At 40.0% G+C, this 26,014-nt stretch overlaps 1 protein-coding gene across 5 annotated transcripts in view; it reads left to right on the top strand.

The window, feature by feature from the left end:
• FMNL2 (formin like 2) overlaps positions 1-26,014 on the top strand; it is a 274,074-nt gene that overhangs the window by 113,009 nt on the left and 135,051 nt on the right. The gene's annotated exons all lie outside the window — the stretch shown is intronic.

Here is a 26,014-nt window from a genome sequence, read left to right as displayed (position 1 = left end):
TGGTAGGTACTGCAATCATCATCACCTTCCCACTTTCCCAGTGAGAGACCCAAGACCCAGAGAGGTTAACCTACTTGCCCAAAGCCCCGTGGCTGGCTGGATATTCAACCCAGGCCTCTAGGCTCCAGAGCCCGTGCTCTCACCCAGCTCTAAACTGCTGTTCCTAAATTGCTAAACCAAGTTATCACCCAAGGAATTGATTTAGCCCCTGAGTGAGGAAGCATAGAATAGTCATGGCTATAATTTAACAGTGATATTGCTATTTGAGAGATTCTAAAGAATTCTGACTTCATTACTTTCCTTGGGGCCTTTCAATAAGAAACAGCTTTTCCCTGATCTGTAATGAGATTCTTGCCTGGTTTCCTCACGAGTGAGTGTGTGTGTGTGGCTCTGGAGCTGTGCTGTCGGTGGTACAGGAAACACTAGCTCCGTGTGGCTCTGGAGCACGGAAATGTGGCTGGTGTAACTGAGAAGCAGACAGTTACATTTTAATTAATTTAAATTAAAAAAACAGATGACTCAGTTCAGTTCATGAAAACGTTTTATGTATATTTAGAATAACTTGGGTATGTGAATTTATTCTTCCACTGTGTATTTTATGAAATCTATACATAAATCAAATATATCTGATGAAAATTTGGCATCTAAATTGGAATATGTTGTATGTATGAAATACACTGAGGATTTTGAACATTAATTTTACCTTTGAAAATACTGTCTCATTAATAACTTTTATACTGGTTACATGTTGAAATGATATACTTTACTTAAAGCAACATATCTAAAATATTATTATTATTGCAATCATTTCAATTCCTTTAATTTTTAATGTGACCACTAGAAAACTTTATTCCATATGTAGCTCACATTATAATTCTGTTTGACAGTGCTCTCCTGGAGCACAGACATGAATGTTTCCCTCTAGAATAATACTTGGCTAAAGCATGTGCTCAAAAGGTAATTACTGAATGGGTGATTTGTCTGTGGGAGCTGCCTGGGAGAACTGAGTTAGTGGGGAGAGCTAATGGAACCTGCTTCTTGTTGTTGAAATTGGTATCTTATTTTAGGATATAAGCGAATCAGTGATGATGTATATAATGTGCTAGGCATAACATACACAGTACTTTATGGCCTTTTGAATAAATTACCATTTTGGATATCATGGGATAAGATGAAGGTGCAGAATATTAACATGAGTCAGTTTCAGTTGACACTTGAACCATGGGGTGACTCCTCCAAAACGTAACTACTGTACTGTCCATCGGAATCCGAGGGGGATTGGTTCCAGGACCCCTACCGGTTCCAAAATCCATGGATGCTCAAATCCCTTATATAAAAAAATTATAGAACAATGCATATAGTTGGCCCTTCACATATGCAGATTCCCAGCTGTGGATCAAAAATACTGTTTTCTATTTGCAGTTGGTTGAATTCGAGGATGGGAAACCCGGGGCTATGGAGGGCCAACTGTGTATTCATTGAAAAATACCCGTGTATAAGTTTACCCACACAGTTAAAACCCGTGCTGTTCAAGAGTCAGCTGTACTCTCTTGGTCAGGAGTGTTTCTGTTTCTGCTGCGAGCCGGATTGCACTGTAGCGCTTGGTTTATTTTTCCTCCCCTTTGGCGGGATTTTGCGGTACGTGTATGAGGTCCTCACCGCCCGCCTCCTCTGCCTTCTCCCCTGCTATCCGCCAGTTCTCTCCTGATCTGAGAGCCCTTCCTCATACATGCCGTGTCAGTCCTCCTCGCTATTGTGTGACACCTAGGAGGCAGTCGGCGTCTCTCAAATCAAAATTAAGGGTCTGTGTTTCCTTGGGAAGCCACGCGCCCTGAGTAGTGACACCAGTGTCCATATGCCTCTACTCTTCTCCAGCCTCCCTGGTTAGTATTTTTTTCACATGCCACCTGAGTGTGTGTGTGCCCTGGGGCTGCACGCTTCCTCCTTTCATTTCTCTTTTATTCTGCATACCTCTTGAGCTTCCCCGTGCGCTCTCATGACTTCAGCTCCTTCTTGCCTGGGTCTGAGGGGCTGGTCAAATGGTAGAGTCAAGTGCTGAATGAACCCCATACATGGGTCCTTGCACTCCTTTTGGAAGGGTCAACAGTTTAAATTTTGTGCTTACTTGATCATGCAATTAAGAGTTAGAATGTACATGTTTTGATCTTTTTTTCTGACCCCCCCCCCCAAGTTTCTCCCTTTGTGAAATGGGAGCAGTATTTGCCTACAAAGGATATCCTAAGAAAGCATTATACCAGCATAGAGAAATAAAACCTATGGCTTATTACATTTGGCTTTGTGCTGAATTTCAGATTAGTTACCTGCCACTGGATTTGAATACTATATTAAACTGTGACTTTAGACTTATTGATGAGGGGAATTTATTCCTATTAAAGCATTTTGAAAATGAATGTCTTATTTAAGTGTTTATTTCTTCTTTCCTACCCTTACCCCCTGCTTTGTGTCTACATTATTGTTTTAAAAGTTTCAAACAGATGTGAATAACTCTTAGCTTTAAAGACACCCTTTTCCAACTCCCTCTTATAGGGGATGAAGGTTAGAGGTAGGTGATACTTGAGGCAGAATAATGCAGGGTTTAGGGCATATGCTTAGAAAGTGAGGAGACCTGGCTTTGAGTTCTGTTTCTGCCTGTTCAGGCACGGTGTGTATCGAGCATGTTCTTTAATCTCAGATGATATATATATCTCCTTTAGAACAGGGCCTGTTGTGTAGTAATTGCTCGATAAATATTAGCTATTATTATTGTCTGCTTTCTTAGAACATGACTTGAAGGTTTAGATGAAAGTATTTGCAAGATTGCTGTCTATGAATTGTCAACCATGGTTGACAATCAGAATATCATCCTTCGGTCTTAACAAAGTAGAAAAAAGCTGATACAGATGAAAATATCATCTATAAAGGATATAGAGAATTTATTTCTTCCAGATTAGAAACTGACTGTAGATGATAGTCTATAGGGGAAAATATGCCTCACCAACCTGTTTCCCCCATAATTAATACATAATCCTGCCAATAACGGTTTATAAAATAGTCTTCTCACTGTTCCACTTCTGGATTCCCTTTGAGGCTTAATTCTAAATTGTATGCAGGCTTTGAATTGTATTATGGAATCCAAGTGAGTATAATGGTCATATACAGTTCCAGGAAGGAGTGAATCATATGTTCTGGTTCTTACATGAATGGGAGACCCGAGAGTTCAGTCAGCTAATTTGACATCTAGTCATAGAAACTGTAAGGGAGTAAATACAATTCGCATTTGAAACTGGGAGCAGAGCAGGGACTTTAAAACTGTATGCACTTTTAATAAAGGCTGTTAATTTAATTGTTCTTTTTTGTTGATTTAATGAAGGATTGGCTTCTAACAGTTAACTGGCTTTGCTCTTGATTCTCATGGTATGACCAAACCCTGTTCTGTGGAAGTGTTAGAGAACGTTTGGCTTCACATTAGAGACCTTCTTTCATGTCTAAAGAGGCAAGGAATGTAATTTTAAGTTGTTTGGAAGATTTAACTTTCAAAGCTGTGCCATAAAGAAAAAAGAGCAGAAAAGTCCTGTAGGCTGCCATTTTCTTAGTTTTATCAGAGCTGGCCTTGCATTTTTGCCCTTTGTACCATTTGAACAGCCACAGATTATTAGTTTAACTCCCTGGATTGTTTGGGACCACATTTTGTCTTTTGGAAAATGCAGTTACAAATGACATTGTTGGGTTTTTTTGTTGTTGTTTTTTCATAACAAAGTGAGGCTGTTCAGCCCCTCATTTTGATCCTCTGAGGAGTGAGAGGCTGTTTACATTGAGCAAGTAAGATATATTTATTCTTCTTGACAAAGAAAGCCAAATTATTTACCAGAAAGCTCTTTAGTTTCCTGTACTTAGCACTTGACTGCAGGGTGCCTTAAAAAAGCAAGGGACCAAAAATAAGCAAAGGAGCGAGCTCTGGGGATGGTCCACAGGGGCTGGGGGGTCGGCATATGGGGATGGTTCTGTAGCAGCCCCAGTCAGAGCTGGAGCCAGCATTTGTTTCTTCATGGTTAGATTTAGAAACTTTTAACCCTGCCTCTTGTACTCCCTGAAATTTATAAATAGGAACCTTCTCTTAAGTGGGATTACTTAGAGGCCTATTATTAGTTCATTTGGGGTTCTCCATGATGATGATATTTGGGAAATAGTGCTCTTTGCTTACAGCATTGCCAGAACTTGTCTTTGAAACAGGGAGCCCATCTTAGTGTATGTTAGCCTAGCACTTCTCAGACTTAGCTGTATAATAGAAGTGTTCTGGGGAGCTTTTGAAAGTTCCAAATACCAGGTTGTTCCCTGTACAGAGCCCATACTGACCGAGTTATGATCTCCCGAGTGGGACCCAGGGGACTCCAGGGCACAGCCAGCACTGGGAGCTGGTGATCAGATCTGTTCTAAGCTAAAGAGTGGATTGTACACCAGCCCCAAGAAGAAGAGAGAAACTTCTTTTCAAATGCAAAGTGACCATATAATAGGAACGTTTTTATGCCTTTATGGTCAGAGTGATTTCGTTGTTCTGATTAATCTAGATTTTCAACAGCACAGGCGCTGAGGCTTTAGGACCCAGGTGTGTCATAATCTTCCGAAATAGAGGCCTCCCAGTGGTGTCCTGAGCTGTCTTCAGTACTTCTAATTACTGGTGATCAAAGGTCAACATTCTAGATGTCCAGTTAGTGTTATGAAACTACTTTGGTCACTTGTATCTCAATTTGTTCCTTTTTGGACAGGTCCACCATCCTGTATTTGTAGTTCTGATTAAGAAGCTTCAGAAAAGATTTTTTTCTTTAAAAATAACTCATTTGTTTGGCAGAGCATGGCCAGACCTGAGCTCACCTGGCAGTCCACATGCTCTCAGCTAAAGGGAACTTACAGTCTTGATTTATCTTACTTAGTGTGATCATTTGTATTTTGCTACATAAATTCTCTTTTCACTGTGGGATGCTTCATGGCACTGTTTATTACCTTTCTAAATTCTGTGAGAATTGTGAATTCTGAACTACATGTGGCTCTAGGCGATTTCAGATAAGGAATTGTAGGTTTGTGCCGTGTCCTCATTATGACGATTCTAGAGTCCCCTTTGTAGTCACACGGTTTTCCTGTGCATTGCAGCCCTGCTCCTGATTAGCTGTGTGACCGTGGTCAGGTCACTTGACCTCTCTGAGCCTCTGTTTCCCATCTGTAAAGTGGTGTCAATGATAGTATCTGCTTTAAGGGCTGGTGTGGGGATTAAGAGAAATAGTGCACATAGACTGTTTTAAAAATAGAGTTTAAGGAAGTTACAAAAACAAAACTTCCTCCTTCGGGAACTAAAATGGCATATGGTAAAGCCTCAAATACAGGTTCCTTCTAGGTGGGGTCCACTGTATCTTATAGTGACACACAATGAGGTATGTTTTTCCAGCTGTAGGTTAAAATGGGCCTTGGAATATATTTAATAGGTTGTGATCTTGGGACCACTTTATATAGAAAAGAAATATAGTAATAGAATAAAAAGAATTTTTGTATTGCATGAAAGCAGTTTTTGTGTGTGAATTGCTTTAAAAAAAAAAAAATCTGTACATTTGTATATGAGTGTTCAGAGCCATGATCCTTGCATTGTGGGCAAACATAAAGAGGACTGAGGAGGGAGTCCCCAAACTGGTGTTAGCGGTCTGCTTATTTTTAATGTACTGAGATGACCTAATACACATATAACACATACATGGTGATTCAGAGGATTGAGAAAGTTATGGGGGGATGATATGAGTCAAAGTTTCTTTTGCTTATCTCCAACAAATCAAGGCCAAAGTTGTTTTTTTAATCCTCTCCTGAGGATATTTTTTCCATTAATTTTTTTTTTAGAGAGAGTAGAAGGGAGGGAAGGAGGAAGGGAGAGGGAAACATTGATGTGAGAGAGACACATGGATTGGTTGCTTCCCCTCACATGCCCCGACTGGGGCTGGGGATTGAACCTGCACCCAGGAATGTGCCCTTGACCCTTCGGTGTGCAGGCCAACACTCTAACCACCGAGTCGCACTGGCCAGGGCAAAGCCAAAGATTTCATGTTGTGTCCAACTATCTGAACAGTTGCTTATGCTCTTCATTTCCTATTGCATCTGCAGGCCCAGCATTGAAAGGCCTCCGTAGAAAATATTGACAATACTCTTCTGTTGGGAAACTCTTACTGTAAGGAAGGCACATACTAAATTTCTTGGACTGGGGAATATTTGTGTATTTTATCACATTTGGGATTTTTTGCTCCTCGGGAGTTTGTCTGATCATAGGCCAGATTTACGTAAAATCAAGCCAGGGAAGTATCCTTGCTCTTGTCCCATCTTGTTTTCCCAACCCGACTGTTACCCAGTGATCTTGTCCCTGTGCCATCAGGAAAGGCCATTTAGCTCTGTGACTCATGATTGTTTTTGTTTGAATGTTTACTAAAGAGACGTTCTAACTCTAAATGTAAAGCATTTTAATTCATTGGAAAAAGAGCTTAAGTAACTTTTATGTAATTAAGATGTGGTCAGCACTTATTTCATACACATGTTTAGACTGACCTTTGTTGACAGTGATTAATGACCTTTAGTTGGGTCTGAATGGAACTCCAGCCATGGGGCTTTTAGTTCACTGTTCTTGACCTGATGGCTGAGAAGCAGAGGAAAAGAGATTCACACAGCCATTCGAAGGGGGGTCATTGTTGTCTTATTTATATCACTAAGTTGGTCCCAGAGATTTTTGTCTTTTTTTGAGGCTGTGTAACATAGTGGGTGGAATAAAACTTGGAGCTTCACCCTATAGCTTATTCTCTAAGTTCTGAGTGACTATGGGCAATTCATTTAAACTTGTGAAACCTTTTTGGTTATTTATATGATGAGGAAAACTGCCCATGCACAACTCACATTGAAGAGTTAGAGAGAAAGAAGTGGACTATGTGAAACTGTTTTTACAACTGGTAACTGCTATTCAAATGTAAGTTGTATGCCCTGGCTTAGTAGCTCAGTTGGTTAGGGCCTTGTCCTGATACACCAAGGTTGCGGGTTCGATCCCCGGTCAGGGCACATATAAGCATCAACCAGTGAATGCATAAATAAGTGGAACAACAAATTGATATCTCTCTTTCTCTCCCCCCTTTCCCCTCTCTCTCTAAAAATCAATTTTAAAAAATTAACAAAAACAACACACACAAATGTAAATTGCATGGTGATAGAATACCAGAAAATTGTTGAGGATAGGATCTATTCCTGATTCATCTTTGTATCCCTAAAATACAGCTAACATCCCTTGTAGCAGGTTTTTGTCAGGGGGGGGCAGGTGGGTAATGCACTTTACCTTCCCCTTTTTTATGATAAAATGACAATTCATTTCAAATTCTGCCTCACACGGTATCCCAAGGAGACTGTGGGTGATGTCAACAGTGTGGCCTCCTGTCAGTGTTGGGTGGCAGCTGGTCGGAATGCCCCAAGAGTGCACCATCCTAGGAATGGCTCTACTTAGAACAACTTACATTTACTATTTGATGATATATTTTTGTTAGCCATTTGTGTTTGTTTTCTATTTGTTGTCCTATAAAGGAAAAAGAAGTATTACCGACATTTGCTAGTTGAGAGATGGAGTTTGACTTGCACAAAGTCTCATGCAGTTACTAAATAGTAGTTTTGACAGGAACCCTCCACTGTAGACTGAACACCTCGTATAAAGTTAGTGTCTGACAGATGCTTACGGGGTTTTACAATAATAATAATGATGCTCACCGTGCAGTCCTCACCTGAGAAATAGGAGCTCACAAAGGAGTTCTGGGCTGAGAGGCGAGTCCACTGTCTGACTAAATTGCGGGAGAAATTTCCTGTCTGCGCAGTTAGACTGATCATTTGTGTAACACCCTTTTTACCTTATCAAGCTTCAAAACAGGATTTAAACATTGGTAAGTTCCAAAAGCATGAACATGCTCCTGGTTAGAAACAAAAAAATATAATATGGGAATGCGCAGCCTCTCTGGAAAGGTGGCAAGTAGTTTGAAATCTCCTTATTTAGGAAGTTATGTCAGTTTAACACAATCAAGAAAAGAGTGCTTGGGCCAGGTAGCTCAGTTGGTTAGATGCACTCAGTTGGTGCATCCCCATACACTAAGGTTATGGGTTTGATCCCTGGTCTGGGCACAAACAAGAATCAACCAATGAATGCATGAATAAGTAGAACAACTAATTGATGTCTCTCTCTCTCCCTCTCCCCCGTCTTCCTCTTTCTAAACTCAATCAATAAATTTTAAAAAGAAAATACTTAGTTTCTGTAGTTAACAGGAATTATAGTTCATTAAGCCATGGCAGATAGTAGCTCCTTAAATCCATAAAATTTTTTTACGTAAGAGCTTACTTGTCATTAGCTTTCACTTTTGGAACTGAAATTTTCCTTAGTAAATTCTGGGGTGGGTAAGAGCTAAAGGAATACCGATACGAACTGAGAAAGTCTCTTAACTTCTAGGGTTCTCAGTTTCCTCATCTGTAAAATGAGAGGGTTGGGATTAAAAGACCTTTGACAAAATTTGCAAACAAATATCCAGGTTCTGGTGCTGTACTACCCCTGTCCCGAGTGTGGTTTTTACATCCTTTGCTTCCTTTTAGCTCTGTTTGCTGTGGATCACAGATCATGACAAATTGGGGTCTCAGGACAAGCAGTAAACAAGATTGAAGTCTTTAGCAGATGTCTGTTGACTCTTTATTGTTTAGGTTTTTCATCTCTCAGGTCCTCGCCAATCCAAATAGGTGAGGTCCTTACATAATTTTATACTGACAAGTAAAATAAAAACAAGAAAGAAGCAGAATGTGGACATTGAGTATAGGTTGGACAATAACAATATAAAAATGTCTTGGATTCATTATAATTATGGTCTGACATGGTTCCAGTAAAGGTGTCTTTGGTTAAACTAAGTGATGCATGGTGTATATATACACACAAACTATATGCATATAAACATAGCAGGTTCTAAATTTAATGGCCTATGTTGCTTTGTACCACATAGAATTTTTATTGAGTCAGCACAGTCTACTAAACCAAACCTCTGGAGACTCCAGCCCTTGCTTAAATGAGTCTAAATACTATTGATAATTCACAATTGGTGGTTAATTTTTTTTTTTAAATAGAAACTCTGTTTCCCAAATTAAAACTTAACAGAACCATAATATACGAAACAGTTAAAAGCAAACAGTTCTATTTTTCTGGGCTCTTTTGGGGCCTCCAGGGGTCCTTGGGGAGTAAAGTTACATTGTTTGAAAAAGCCTGATGGAAATATCTTTCAGTTATCATTATAAGGAGGTAAAATATACCAAATAAAATTACAAAACACCTTTAGTATTATGGTGGTGAAGTGCTTTTGTTTTCAGTATAGTAGGAACTAGTTCTCTGTATTGAAAATCATTTGTGTTTAATGTTAAACTGTGTGAACAAACATCTATTATGTAAAGATGAACATATCACGAGAGTTGAGTTTCAGGAAGGTTTACTCCCTTATATTTACTGAACTAAGTATCATGAAAACAAAGATGAATTTTATTAAAAAGTGCATAAAAACCAAGTTAAGCAGAAAGGAGAGATTAAAATTTGTGGCCTGGTGAATTTCAAAGCAATATATTAAATAAAAACTATAAACCTGAACATAAGACAACCCCCAAATTAGGCAATGTCCTATTTTCTCAAGAAGAAGAGAAAAAGAGTTTGAATATATGAACTTCTTTAAATATAGATAAAATAATGGAAAGTATATTAATATTTTGTTATACACACAAAATATGACATAAACATATTAATTTAGAAAATCTGCAGTTATCTACCTAGTTTTATTTAAACTCTACATGTGCTTCAAAAACTTCACCACTGGAATTTTTGGCTTTTCCTAGAATTCGAGAGCACAGCATCTTTCTTTTCATCTACTTTTGAAACTCTGACACTTTTAGAGGCTGTATGATGTTGTCAGTTTTTCAATAACTCTCCAACTTTGATGTTTTCCAAATATAAATTATGTATGTGATGTCACAAAACAATCATTTGGAAAGGAGGAAAAACAAGTATATTGGCTTTTGAATGAATGAATGAATGAACAAACGAACGAACAAGTACACACACAGTATTTAACTGGCAGGCTGATGGATCATGAATGTTGTCGATTAGATTGTTATTTTCATATCTTAATTCCCGCCTATGCCGTGTGACTTACGTTGCACGAGAGTATGTTTCCTGCTGCACTGACGCCCGGCGTGGCCTATAACCTATTTGACCAATGGAATATAAGTGACTGTGATGCAAGCAGATGCCTTACAGGCGCTGCCTTAAATGCAGCTGGGCTAGCGTGCTCCTGTGATTGTCATGAGAAAAATCTCCCCCTGCTAGCTGTGGGCTTTTCAGGCTGGACCCCACAAGGAGTCGGGGGGCATAGCTGACCCGACCTTGACTCTGAGTGGGCAGGCTGAAATCTTTAGGATGCATCAGATTCCAACTACCTGTTGGCCTAGCAGATCTGATTTGACTACTGCAGCTCACAAAAGTGAAAATATGCTTGTTATTGTTTTTGTCTGAATTAGCAGGACCAGAAATTGCACTGAAGAGATTTACTTAGTTTCTGTATCAAAAATAACTTTGTGGATGATGACAATCTACCAAGGGCTAAATGGTCTGTGCAGTAGCCCAGGATTCTTGACAGTAGGAGTTTTCAAGAATACACCATACACCAAAACCAGATGTATGCAGTAAAAAATGTATTGCCAGACGTGAGTGTACTGTTCATTTTTCCAGTGAGACCTCCAAAGGGCCTATGAATAGAAGTCTGGTGTTTTCCTTATAGATGACTCATTTTTGAGTACTGTAGGAACAAAGTTTTGTTCTTTGTGTTAGGCAAAGTTTCAACGTCTCTGTGTATATATTCGTTGACTTTTGTAAGATACATGCATATGTATCCACAAACACCTTTCATAGTTGTCTGTATGTTGTAAGCATGTGTATGTGTTCATGCATAATCTTTTGCCTGTGTGTGCATTTTAAAATACATTTCTTGCATGTACTTTTATTGTTCTCTAAAGAAAAGTAAACACTATCTGTACAAAAAATTGATTTATAGTTTTAAAAATTTCTTCTCGGCAGAAGAGGTTGAGATAAAATATCTTGTTATGTCTGCATTTATCCACTGCTTACCCAGTTAACCCAAGAGATTTAGATCACCAAAGTAATGCCATTGAAAAGATTCAATTTGTGCTGTATCTTCCTAAAATACATTTAATTGACCAAATTTTGGCATCCCTCTTCATAAATCATTTTCTTTCAAATAATTAACTTGAGCTTGACTGATATAGCACTTTCAATAGCCCCAAAGCAAGATTTTGTCATCTTTAATACTTCTCTACCTTGGTTTTACATGAGTCTAACATGGGGAACTTTAAAAGATAGTGATGTCCAGGCTCCTTTGACAGAGATTCCAGTTTAGTTGGCATGGATGGGGCCTAGGCACTGGTATTTATTAAAACTTCCCAAGTGATTTTAACTGATAGTCAGAGTTGACAACCAATGGCATAGATACAGCTTTCCTGTAGACTGTATTATTGAAGCAATTCAGGTTAGAAATCTGTTTTACATGTAGGATTGCCTGGTTAAGTCATCTCCATTGTTCACATCCACCTGATAATGTCAGATCTAGGAAATTAGCATCATGTTGAAGCAGCTTTATTTTCTATTTTCAGCATGCTGCTTTTGGACCATTCTTGATAGACTGATAAAGGAAAATTATTGTATAAATAAGGCCTTAGTGCTAGCCTGGGGATTGCTGCCTTTATAACTTCATTCAGCCATTTGGGTAATTCTCAAAGTTGCCTCCTAAATCACAGTGCCTTAGTCAACTTTATAAAAACCGATTTCAATTGTGGTGAACTTTTCTTCCCCATGGCGAGGAGCCCAGTGGATTTGCTCAGGTGACCTCAGTTACACTGAGCGCAGTCGAGCCTTGTTAAGGACCCAGGGGACAGCATCTTACCTTTTTCTACCACATGCCTATGTAAACAGTAAATGACAGGCCCCTATGAAAGTTTCAGATACAAAGCCTTAGCATGTGTGTCTTTCATAAAAAATGCTGCAGTCCACAGAACTGGAACTGTGTGTGTTCTTCTACCGTGTAAACCTTTTTTAGAAGGGGATAGGATTTTCTTCCTCTCCCACTTACTAAATACTTATCTTGTGGCTATAGCCTAACTGCATGTACATGAGTTTCTTCCCATTCATATTTGAAGCAGCATATTAGTTCCACAAGTCATTGGAACATTGTAATTAGGGATAATGTGATGCATTGAGTCTTTTTTATTTGTTCTTGCTCTTCTCTCAGGATCCTTACCAGCCTGCGGGGAAGTTTATGATCATTTTCTTAAGACTGGCTTTGGTGGGATTTGAATGATGACTTTTTGGATTTTGAATGATGGCTTTACCACTTCATAACTTAGTGACTTAGGTGTTGTTTTTTTAAAACTTCTCCTAAATCTTAAACCTTATTTTCTTCACCTACAAAATGTTAATCATTGTTACCTATTTTGTAGGGTGGTAGTGATGATTAAGTGAGATATTTTAAGCCTTTAAAACAGCTTCTGGCATTCTGTAAATGTTGGCTGCTATTGCACAGTTTAACTGCTTTCCCTGATATTGTCCCAGTTTATAAAATACCAGGTAAACTGAGGTCATTGGTCACTTATTATGGAAAAGAATCTACAGTCTTTCCCTAGGCCTTTTATGAGTTCTCCCACGTGGTCTTATATTCATGAGTGAGAGGCTCATTTCTCCATGGTTATAGGCTCACTGAGGGTGGGAATCTCTTTTATTCTACTTAAAAAATAATCCTATGCTTCCCTCCCATGGGATACAAAGTTTTTGTGTATCAGCTATATTGAATATATGAGGCAATTCATATGAAACATGTGGTATATCCTATAGTCACAGGAATTTCATAAAGCTTGGACAGTGTTTGCCTGGCTGTTGTGGCTCAGCGGTTGAGCATCGACCCACAATCCAGATCATGGTTTGATTCCCGGTCAGGGCACATGCCTGGGTTGCTGGCTTGATCCCCAGCAGGGGGCATGCAGGAGGCAGCCGATCAATGACTCTCATCACTGATGTTTCTGTCTCTCTTCCTTCCACTCTCTGAAATCAATAAAAGCATATTTTAAAAAATAAGATTTGACAGTTTTTAAAAAAAATGATGCATTGACTTAAAATATACAAACATCTTAGAGTGGCTGCAAAGGGGAGGCTGAATTTTTCAAGTTCATGTCTGTGTCACTGTAGTCACTGACTGGAAAGTCATCATTTCCTTTAACCAGAGGAATGTGCTGAAACAGTAGTAGGTGTTGGTTAAAATTAGAATCAACTATTTCCATAACCAGAGCTCCAGACATGTTAAAAAAGTAAAAGTGACAGAGCTCTACTCATTTTTGCCTGTGGGTTCAAGAGGTTTCAATCTAGTTCAGCTAACTGGAGCTGGATTCTGTCCCTTGAGTTCGTTACATGGCATGCATGGCAGGCTTCCTAAGCCTAGTGATGGAAGTTCAGAACTGTTCCCAGGGATGGGTGCTAGAGAATTGTCATTGGAAACTGAACAACGAATAGTGGGGCACACCACTGTCCTCTCCTGTTGTTCAGTTGTGCCCCACCCCATGCCATGCTGAGCCCCGGGGAAAGGCTTAACACTGACATCACTTGCACTTAATAGCTCATGACTGTCCACCTCTCCGACTCTCCTTTACTAGCATAGCACTGTATGCATGTGTTTCTAGACTACAATAGGAATTGTTCATCTCTTGAAGCTACTTATTTGTAGCTAATAGCTAGCATTTGATGTCTCTTGAGAAATGCATACACAGTTTCCATGGAGAGCAGGGAAGAAAAACAACCCATGATCCAGGCTCCTGTTTTTGTGTAAGGAAGATTCAGTTTGTGTGAGCAAGGCTCTTTAGGAGTATTTGTACAAGGTGCAGGTGTTAGTCCCTGGTGCTCAATGTGTCTGCAGAGATGGGGCCAGACAGTGGATCCTCTCCCAGTGATTTTCAACTGGTGTGCCACAGGAATTTTTAAAACATGTGCGGTACCTATTTAGTCAGGGGCACTGACTTCTTTTCCCTTAAATTGTCAAAAAAAACCTCCCAAAACCAAAAAACAACAGCTAGCACAATAGCTGTTTGGTGTGAATGAATCAAAATTAAACCTATTTTTTTTTTGTCAGATCGGCAAAACATATTTTTTGGTGTGCTGCAGAATTTAAGTAATTAGTTCATGTGCCCTGAGATGAAAAAGGTTGGAATTGCTTCTCCAGACTGGTCAGTTGTATTGAATCAAACTATGGCTAGAAGCTCCCGCGTAAGCAATTTCTAATGGTAATGGCTCCGAGTGCTTTGCATGTGGTTTATTTTGGCCCCTTTCCCCCCTCACATGCTGAATTATAACAGTGCCACTGGTGTGCAGTTCTGCATTTCTCACTTTTTCCACCAGATACCTGACATTTACAGAATGACTTTAAATATTTGCCACAGTCCAAGGTCTTGGCACCCGGCACCTTTTTCTCGCTTACATAATTGTGAAAGTTCATGTTGCTATTTTCTCAATGAACAAGCCCAATTAAAAAGAGAGAGTCAGTGGCTGTAGGATTCAGGCGGTGAGCAGTGATGCGGAAGAGGTTTACTTTACTGAAGGAAAACAAGACTTTCTCGGGGAATTCGAGTCTCTGGTGCATTAATACTTCATGGCTTGAAAAAAGCTGGCGGTGTTTTGGGTTTTTCCTAGTAGCTCCTGGATATGAGATATGGTTATTTTCAAGGTTGCTCACTAGTAATAGAAGAATAGATTGTATTTGATGTTATTTTTATTTTTTAAGTAGCTTATTCTAGAATTTAAAGCATTCTGATATCAGTTTTCAACTTAAAGATGATTGTGCGTGTGTTTTGAACATTTTTCCATTGGTTGGTTGAAAACTGAAAATATTTACTCCATATAAATAATGTTCTAATTTTTTTTAAAAAGCATCTTTAGCATAAGTGTGTTAAGAGTATTTCATGAGAGTGAACTCCAGTGACTCTCTTTGAGTAAAGATCTTGTTCTCTGCTTGGGGGGGCTCTGTTTTGCCTAGTAATTATAGCAGAAGAGAGACTACCCTCCCTTCCATCCTACAGGGAAAGAATAGTTTGAGAGGAAGCTTAGTCCAAAAGAAAGCTTTAAAAATATATATTTATTTGTTCATTACACTATACCCCAGGATGTGCAGGAACATGGGAGGAGCATGCAATTTTTGAAAAAGAATATTTAGAGAAAGGAAATTTAGAGGTAAAATTTTATTGTGTAATTGGCAAATACTTCATCTTTGGGAATAACTGCCTGATTTCATGGAAGGGGCCAAACAGGGATATATCTTGAGGCCTGAGATACTAGATAGCAACGGATCATGATGGTCCCCATGGTTACCAGAAGCCCAGCTCAATGGGTTGCTACCCTGAGTGCCCCTGTGTCAGGATCTGCCTCTACCACCTCTCAACTGTTTAGCATTTGCTCTCCTTGAATCAGCAAAAGAAATCACTGTAAAATTAATCTAATTTGTAGGATGTCCCCCTGCCACACTGCGTGCTTGTGTGTGTCACAAGACTCCAGCTTCCTGCGCCTTCTATCAGAGAGCTTTTTATGTTCTTAACAATATTCCATTCTTTTGGGAGCTTTTTATATAGCCAGTGCTGGTTAATAAAGAGATGGGGACTGGGCTGTAAGCTTTTTAACGCAGAAATACATTTTGGGGTTATTATGAACTGCCCTATACAATAAAACCTCAGTTAACTAGGATTACTTGGAGAGAGGGCAGTTTCTGATAAATTGAATTTTCTTTTGAATTGATGGTTAAACGCTTTGCCTTTTCTCACCCCTTATTATTAATGTTGGCTTTGGAATTCAGATGTGAAGATTTTGAAAATAATATTTCTTCGCATTAGCCTGTGACAGTGCTTTGGGACATCTTTATCAGTATGAATTTTGTGCTTCAGGCTTCACTTTCTATGAGGATTTGAGGCACAGGGTGTAGCTGCTGAGCAATGTAAATTGTTTTTTGGGAAGAATAAATCCCTTTTTGTGTTATTTTGTTTTCTTGTATCTTTCTCAAATTCAGAATGAAAAAGCTATTTCACTACTTCCAGCATCAGTAGGCCTAGTTATTTATATAATCCTGTTGTTTAAGAGTTTACAGATATTCTAGAAAAATACAGTAACAGAAATGAGTTGTCAGTAAACTGCTTAAGAGACTGATTTTTCTTCAGTGTAAGTTAAAGTCAAGTTCCATTTACTTTAATAGGCTGTTGACTTGGCTTTTCTGCATAATCCAGACAATAGACACATCCAGCAAATATTGAGCACCTGCTCTGTGCTCTTTATATACACTGTGTTAGGCAGTATTAATGTCAGTAATGATGTGACAGCATAAATGTATCAGCCTCTGATAACCTTTGCAGAAATCTTACTTTCTAAAAGCAAGGGAAACTTGTCCCTGAGGGGCTTTGTGGTCATAGCAGTTCTGATTGCCTTGTTTGAAATTTTGTTAGGCTTGCCAGCTTTTTTCTTTGGTACTCAATACTTCGAAATAAATTTAATTCCAAAAGTTAAAATACTATAGTTTTCATTAATCATAAATTCTAGATATTTGAGTACACAGAGAAAATTTTCCTGAACATAGGCGAAAGGATTGCTTTAATTTCACCTAAAATCTAATACTGACTTTCGAATATATCATTGAGTTTAGTGTCTCTAAATAAAGATAGGGTGTACATTATTACCCATCAATGATAATAGTGAGAGCTAAGAATGTTCGGAAGTGAGCTAAGAATAATAGTTTATAGTCCAGATTTTGGCTTCAATAAAAATGAAACCTATTTACAATGGTTTCTCTTCTTAGATCTTGATCTAGCCATATTCTGACTATCAAAAAATAATCTTTAAAACATACCTGAAACAATTCTGAAGGAAATGTGGCAAAGGTTAAGGTTTGATAAGAAGTGGATTCATGGGGAATGCATTATATTCTGTGTACTTATGTGTGTTTGAAATATAATAACACTTTTAGATGAATCGTTTTTTAAGGAATTTATTTTCTACACATCCACAAAAGTGTTTCATTTTAGTACTGTGAAAAAAAAGGGACCCTATGCTGGGTCTTGTTGGGGTTTGTGATTTATGGAAGTTAAAGTAAATTTCACACTTTCAAGATGCAGCAGTGTGCCTCTATTGGGTTTTCATAAAGAGCTTGTCTTTGGGTGGTAATATCAAGTGTCGTCTTATTATTTGACAATTGAGGGCAAGAGAGAGGTCAGGCTATTGGTGGAACCCTTAGAGCTAGCAAGTCAGCCAATAGGTTTTTAGCTGCTTAAGCCCAGCTGTTTTATTGGCATTGAAGCCTTTGTCACACCAGCCGTGCTTACACAATCAAAAGTGCTATTTTTCTAAGATATATACTGGCCATGCAAGAAAAGTGAGTGATACTAAGATAGTCTTAGATACTAAGGTAATGATACTAAGATAAGAATTTAGTTATTGTGTCTCCACTTTGAATCCTGAATACATGAATGCATGATATATTACACACACATACACACTCTTGCCCCCCAAATTACAAGAGAAAGTTTGTTTAGGAAGTTCCAGAGGTAGTAGAAGTGAGCCAGCTGGGCTGTGTAGGCTCAGGAAACAAGTTACAGAGGCAGAAGAAGGGCCTTTGGAGCTCAGGAGAGGGAAAGGCAAAGGGAATGTGCCTGAGGGAAGAAGAGGGGGAGGGGAGAGGCATGGGCATACACATTATTTTATTGATTTTAGAAATTTAGAGAGAGAGGGACAGAGGGGGAGAGAGAAACATTGATTTGTTTTTTCCCTTGTTGATGCATTTATTGGCTGCTGGTATGTGCCCTGACTGCAGATCGAACTGGCAAATTGGGGTGTGGGGATGACGCTCTAACCAACTGAGCTACCCAGTCAGGGCCACACACACATTTTTAATCACAGTACTTATCTTCCTTTTAATTTTTGTAACTTGTCTCCAAAACTAATAGCCACATTAATGCCTGTAAGTTAAGTTGCACTGGCTCGAATCAATCTGCAAGATCCTAGCACCTGGTTTTGGTGTCAGTTGGCGACGGTGGTTATTGTGGAACTGTGTAGAGGGCAGATGCATTTATGATGCATACATTTAGGTGGGTTTCTCTCTCTCCCTTCGCACTGAAATGACAGAAAAGGCATAAATCTATAGGAAATAGGAAAGAAATCCTCCGTGGGCATGAAATACTGAGGAATTGGGGGAACTAGCTGGCAGCTGGGGTCAGGAATGCTGCCATGTCCCTGCCATGAGCTGAGGCCAGCAGCTCCGTGTCGGCCCCCCGCGGTGCCCGAGGGAGCCGGGCGGGAGTAGGAACGGCCTGCGCTGGATGGAGAGTGGAAGGGGTGCCTGTGGAACCCCGTGAGCGCTCTTTCCAGCACCATGAGAAGAACTCCAACCAAAGGCGCTTCGGTGGGCTGGGGAGCAACAGCAGGGCTTTCCCCCGGGGTGGGAAGTTGAAGGGAAAGGCAAAACAGCAGCTCAGCAGCAACAACAAAGTAATTCCTGGCTGTCAAAACCGACAGAGAGGGAAAGACAGCGCCCCTAAAAGGAAGGGGCCACCACGCCTGGAGTAAAGCTTCCTTGCTTAGCAGTTCTGGGGCCCCCGCTTGTGCCTCCCCTCTTCAAGCCTCTCTGCCACTTCAGAAGAGTCTGCTTTTGTAGAAACGCCCTACACTACAGTGGAGGAAACCCTCAGCAGCCACCTGTACCAATGAGGGATGTGACCCTTGAGGACAATGAAAAGCATGAAAGCAGGACCCAGGTGAACAGAGCAAACAGCATAGCTGCAGATCTCTGTGCTCACTGCGTATAAAATACAAGGCTTGTAAGGGCAGAGCAAATACTGCTAATACTCTCAGCAGTATTTTCCTTTGGGGAGAGGGATATGGGAAATGGAAACTGAACTTCTTACCCCCTAAGCATTGATGTTATTTCATTGATTATAGCGAACATTTTGAACTTTAACAAGTAGTTTTTAAAAATGGCATGGTTTGCACCTTGAGCTTTAGGAGATGGTGTTGTGAAGATGACCTGCCAAAGATTCCATTGTCAGAAAAGTTTGCATGACTGATAGTTTTGATAAAAAACATGTCAATCGAGATACATTGAAGGTTTTAGTCACACTTCCTGGACTCAAAGTGTTAAACCACTAGGGGATATTAAAAAACGGTACCTGTATTTTAGTGATAAACCACAGAGAATAGAATAGGGTTTTTTAATTAGCATCATGTGGCTACTTGTGAATTAGCAAAGAGAATGTGTGACAGACCCTTTTAATTCTCCCTAATTTAGAAAAACAGATGCTAGATTTCAAGTGTTGCCTGTTACTGGGGGAGATTTAAAGATTGTACTAAAAACGTCTCAAGGTGTTAATTTTCCCATGGCAGAGGTGACAAGGAAACTTGCCAAAAGGGAAGGAGAGAGGAATGGGTGCAGGAGAAGTAAACATGAAGCCTGTCAGGAATGAGTTTAAAATGAGACGTAAGGTCAGGGAGGAGGTTAGGCTTGGGGTGGATAGGGGACAATTAAATGTAGGTATGTGGTATTTAGGTCCATTTTTTTTCTTTGAAAGCCAAACACTAACACCACCGTGCCCAGGCCGATTCTGCGAGGACGTGAGTTTGTGGCCACAGTTTACGATGTACCCGAACGTAAACTTTCCTGGAAGTCTTTGGCCTCTGAGCTGACTTGTCTGTGGTGTGTGAGCCAAGAATTTAACAGTTCTGCATGCACGGATACAGATGGTTCACTTCAGCTTTGTGGTCGTGTGTGTGTGTGTGTGTGTGTGTGTGTGTTTGAAAAACTTAAAAAAACTGTTGTTTCCATGCCATGCTGATGAGCCACAGCCTAAACTTAAGAATGATGTTCAGCTTCGCCTTACGCACTGGATAAAATGATATTTTCAGGAAACTGTTTATGGAGTAGAAAATAAGTAACCAAAAGGAAAATCATTAGGCTCCAAGCAAGTTGTTTATGGACCAGTGTGTGAACAGAACAGCTGATTAAAAAAAAATTACAGATGGGTGGGGATGGAAAAGCGAATGTGTTATGTAGCTAGCCAAGTAATATCTGGCTATGTCAAAAAATGGAAAACAATAATCTTCAATGCCTTACATTATTTTTTTCCCTTCCATCTTGCTAGCCAGCCGTTTGCCTCAAATAATGCTGCTGTTCCCCGAGCCCTCTGTGTGACTCTCTTGTGCTGTTTGTGGGGGAGCCCAGGGAGGTTTGGTGAGGTGTGTGCTTGCCTCCTGCTAGCTCGGCCGTTGTGATTTTAAAATTACTGGTATAGGGAACTGTTCTCCTCTCCTCTCCACCCCCATTGTCTCGTGGAAAAAAAGCCAGTAAAAATGAACATCTGGCAGAGAACCCATCCTCATTTAAGGAGGAAGTTCCCTGGATTTATGATCTCCCTTTTCTGTTCAAGTATAAACTGGAGACTAGCTGGGGAACAGAGCTTGCTGCCCAGCTATTCGGGGGTCAGGGGTGGGGTGGAGTGAGGGGGTGCTGGGGTTGCTGCATAGGCTGGAAAAACATTTTGCATCAGCGGAGTGGCTGCTGGCCTGCCTGGATGGTGTTGTTTTCTCTCCTGATTCAGTTTTGTGAAAGGACAGTGGGTGTGAATTATTGGCTGGAAGCGCTTCTCCTCTTGGTCACTAACCAGAGTTAAGCTAAATTGGCCACAAGAAAATTCAGTCTCTTAAATCCCACTTGCCTAACCACTTAATTTGCCTTATTTACCCTCTTTCCTTGAAGTTACTTTAAATTGTAGGATGTATTTTAATTTATCTGCACAGTGACTATTAAAGGTGATTTTCAAAATGAATTCTACAATACAACAGAATGATACTGATTTAAAGTATATATTTCTACTTAATTGCATATATACCGTGAAAAGCAATAAATTGATTTTTTTCAAAAAAATTTACTAATATGGAATGGGACATAACAAGTTTCCTGTTGGAGGGGTTTGGTGGATCATAGAAGTTTGGTAAATCCCAGTTTAGGTATAGTCCCGTCTGTTCAACTCATGGTCATTGTATAGTGCCATGTCTTCATTCAGTCCCCCAGCCCCTGCCCTCAAAACATTGTCCTTTATGCAGTTTCTTATTAGAGTAATCTCTACCTCCAAAAACAACTGGGATAGATTAAATCAAAGCTCATGATCAGCCTATAAAAACAGGAACTTCATTTCAGGGAAGATTTTTTAAGATCATTTTCTAAAGTATCAGAAATATTTCAGTAATGCTTTTTTGCAAGGAAATTAGTTTAATATTTTTGGCTTTGTTATCTCAGTACTCAATAATAGATATGCTCTGTTATCATTACAGCTTTGACTTTTATCAATTGGAAAATAATTTTAGTTTAAGTGCTTTGAAATTACTAATTTTTTTCGTCCATTTTTATATAATGCTTTGTAAGTGGGATGCTCACATATGGTGTGGAATTAGGAAAATCCTCATTTCCTTATCTTTTGTCATTTTCCATATTTGTGTTGAATTAATTAGGTTCAATTCAAATAAAAAAACAGTATTTTAAAAGATTGGGTGTCTTAGAATTTTTTGGGGGTAAATCATCCCTTGTTCCTTCTGACACTAAATTTTTCTCAGGACCTAAGCAGATCAGATATTCTTCCTCTATGTCCTTGAACTTTCTAATTGAAATTTGTTTTAAGCAAGAAAGAACTTTCATAGGTTTCTGATGAAAAGAAAATAGCTGATACATTAGTAATTGTTCTGTATTTTTTCCCTTCCGTGTCACTTCGTTGTACAAGATTATTTCACAACATAAAATGTTTTCTAGCTGTTTTCATGAAAACAGAATTAATAAGTATTATGTACCCACTACTGCCCAATATGAAACCAGTCATAATTGTGCGAGAAATAGAAGTCTATTTCCTAGCTTGAAAGAATGTATAATCTAGTTAGATCAACAAGAGGTACTGATGAAGCAAATTAATGATTAGAATGGGCATTGTAAGAATAAGTTTTAGATGGTATTGTGCAACATGGAGGAGCTGTAGCGGTTTAAAGAAGCAAGAGATTGTTGTGCAGTTATGGTAAATGTTCTTGAGGAGGAACTTGGGTTGTGAGTTCAACTGTTATCTAACCAAACTTGTTCTCATTTTAAATTCAGCATTTGATAGGCTTCTAATTTAATATCTTTCCCCACTTTACAGAATACCTCAGAATTCTGAAAATGATCTTTATAGAGAAAGATAGCAGAGTCTTTTGAAACTCAGCTGCCCTAATTTTCTAGAAGAATGTGCTATTGTAGAAAGAAACTAAGGTGCTGATAAATGGATGGTCTCAGTCACTTTAATTGGGACTTGTCTGATAGCCAGCATTTAGGATCCTGCAGTTCTTAGAAAACCATCAAAACTCATTTTAGGTATTACCAAACCATTTGGCTTACAGATGTTATTTGCTTTGTGAGCACACGTGCTTGATTAAAAGCAAAACACACACAGTGTTGTTGTTGTTTTTGTTAATCCCTTACCCAAGGATATTTTTTCCATTGATTTTTAGAGAGGGAGGGAGAGAGGGAGGGAGGGAGGGAGGGAGGGAGGGAGGAGGAGGGGAGAGAGAGAGAGAGGAACATTGATGATCCCTTGGTTGCCATTGCCTCCTGCACTCGTCCTGACCAGGGCCAGGGATCAAACCTGCAACTCAGGTGCCCTTGACCAGGAATGGAACCCATGGCCCTTCGGTTCACAGGCCAACACGCTAACCACTGAGCCACATGGGCCAGGGCCACAGTGTTGATTCATAAGAAAAGAAAGCCAGCAGCATTCCCTGGTGGAGCCTTTACCTGTCCACCCAGGAATGTGTGCAGCCCCAGGTAAGCCAGCCGAAGGCCGCCTGAAAACTGAAGAGTGAATGAGGGTCAGCCAAGAGGAAGGGGCCATCTTCAGGAAGCTGCGAGCTTTTCCTTTTGCAGGGCGAATGTGTTGTTGGACCAAAATTATAAAACGCCTTTGACCTCTGTGTTATTGTATTTCCTATTTTGCCCTCTCAGGATCTGTCCAAAATAGCAAGTATCTTTTTAGTAACTGGGGACAAAGCTCACCAAAAAAAAAACGAGTTAAATTTAGAAGGAGTCTGACTGTAAAACAGGATTATAAACTGCACAGTGAGATGGAAAGAAACTTTATAGGGAAACTACCGCCACAATAATAATGCTGCAGTGTTTGTAAGAACTGATATGTAATTGTGTTTTCGTATTTCAGTAGTTTTTACGTTTGGCTTAAGAAATACATGGTATTAGGCATGCTCTCCCTCTCTTCTTCCCCCCAAGTGTGTTACCTTCGCCTTTCCCTCTCCTAAGCTCCAAGGGTCCTTCTGCCTCTGTAGCTCTTTCCCTGAGCCTACACAGCCCAGCTGGCTCACTTCTGCTACCTCTGGAACTTCCTAAATAAACTTTCTCTTACAATTTGAAAAAAGAAAACCAAAAAACAAAACACATGGCATTAAATAAAAATTTCTTAAATTGCTACTAGTTTCTTTTCTTTCAGAGAGAAACAATATTAATTTGATCTGGGAATTACCATTTTGGTTTAATTAACAATTGTTTGACAGATGTTAACATCATTGTGATAAACTGGTTTTGCCCAAACAATTGCATGATAATTTTAGTTTGCTGTTTTTGTTGGTTAATCCTCACCTGAGGATATTTTTTCCATTTACTTTTAGAGACAGTGGAAGGGAGGGAGAGGGAGGGAAAAAAGAGAGAGGCATCGATGTGTCTCTGATTGGTTGCCTCCCCCAGGAGCCCCCACTGGGCCTGGGGATGGAACCTGCAACCCAGGTACGTGCCCTTGACCGGGAATCGAACCATAACCCTTGGGTGCACTGGCCATTGCTCTAAACCACACCGGCCAGGGCTAGCTTGTTCTTTAGATTTGATGGAAAGTGAAAAGTTATCCTGTCTCTTGGTTATTGTCAAAGTAAGCCCTAGCTTATCAGCCTGTTAGAAAAGTGGTGTGGTACACTTTGGGACTGTTGGCCCTGAAAGCACATGATCAGGACCCTGCAGATTTTATTCGCTTGACAAAACTGTACATGTTTATGTTGTCGATTGTGTGTAGGGGGCGTGCAGGAGGCAGCCACTCGATTTCTCTCTCTCACATCCGTGTTTCTTTGTCTGTCTTCCTTTCCCTTCTTCTCTCTCTCAAATCAATAAAAACTTTTTTTTTTTTTAAAGTACCTAATTTGTGAAAGGATTACCTGACATCGTTACATGCCACTCAGGACCCAGTACAGACTTTTTCAAGCTGTATATCTTTTACATCTGAGTGGGTTCTAAGCTACATGCAAAAGCTTGGGTGTCAATCAGTTTCACCAGCTGATCGTTGGCCGACTTTGCCATCAGCCTTTCAGGCCTGTGATTGTAACAAGATTCTTCTCTGTGGCCCATGCTTATTAGAACATGTCTGATCCACAGAAACATTTGTGTGTTCACATGTTAGCTAGCAGCACACTGAGTTATAAGTTTTCACTTTTGTTTCTTTGGTGACATGGTGCTTTTGGTTCTCCTGTACTGGTTTCTGGAGAATTAAGTTGTGCTGTGTTACCTCATACTCAGCTCTGGATTCACTCATCTGAGTTTCACTCTCCTTTTCCCTGCAGCCTGGCTGGAGGAAGTCTGTCTGCTTTCTCTTCTGCACAGTCAGGAGGTAGGACGTTGACCTCTGAAGCAATGCTGGGTGTACTTTAGGGGAGCTCCCCCGATGTTAATAAAAGCAGAACAGTGAACCAGACAGCGCTGACTTCAGAGCAGGATGACTTGGGTGGGGAGTCTCTGGAGATAACATCTTGTGACAGGCAACACCCAGAGGAAATTGGACAGACCTCGATAAGGATCATTGGATATTCCTGGCCCACCAAGAGAGCGGGAGAGTGAGGACTACATTGTTCAAATCAACTTAGATTAAGAAATAAGTCTGATTCTCATTCCACCACATGACTTTTATCAGAAAGTAAAACAAGACTGGCCCCAGGCAAAATTGATTGGGGATGTGGGTAAAATGTATTCTTGTGTTCCCTTTGTTTCTGTTTAGGTTCCTAGTACCTGGTTAATTAAATCCCTCCCATCTACCCCCTCAAAACCTTTATTCTCCAAGCACCTAAGATTTGTTCTGCTGAAGAATCAACAGCTGCTCACTGCTTCAGATAGGCCCCTGTCCTCTGCCATACCCTAGGACCCTAACAGTGCCTTAAAATGGGTCAAAATTCAGATTCTACCGTGGGTAAGGTCTATTAAATTAGTAAAATCGGCCTGGATATCAGGCAGAAGGGAGTGGCTGGGCCTTGGCAAGCCAGAGAGTAAATGCCCTGACCAGTGGGCAGGCAGGCACTACTCAGCTTTAGCCTATATTGGCAAGAAAGGCCTGTGTTGCCAGGCCGCCTAGATTTTCATGAGAAGATAGAAATTTGGATTTATTTTTTTTTAATCCTTACCTGACAGTATTTTTTATTGATTTTTAGAGGGGAGGAGGGAGAGGGAGAGAGACAGAAACATCGATGTGATAGAGAAACTTTGATTAGTTGCCTTCCATATGTGCCCCTAGCAGGGGTTGAACCTACAACCTGGGTATGTGCTCTGACCGGGAATCGATCCAGGGACCCTTTGGTGCATGGGACGACTCTTCAAGCAACTGAGCCACACTGGCCAGGGCTTGGAAATTTGGATTCTTATATGAAATCTTAGACAGCTCATGACATGTCACAGTTTTAAGAGTTTTGTGGGCAATAAAAATTCTTTAGGGCTTTGGTGCCCCTATAATCAAAACATGTAGTCCAGTAGTTCCTAAACAGAAGTCCATGATATAATATGCTTTCTCAAAGCTAGGTTTATTTACTCTAGGGATT

This window comes from Miniopterus schreibersii, assembly GCF_964146895.1.
Source record: "Miniopterus schreibersii genome assembly, chromosome: 7".
Taxonomy (NCBI): domain Eukaryota; kingdom Metazoa; phylum Chordata; class Mammalia; order Chiroptera; family Miniopteridae; genus Miniopterus; species Miniopterus schreibersii.
The sequence above is the reverse complement of the archived record's forward strand: the minus strand, read 5'-3'. Positions and strand labels throughout refer to the sequence as shown.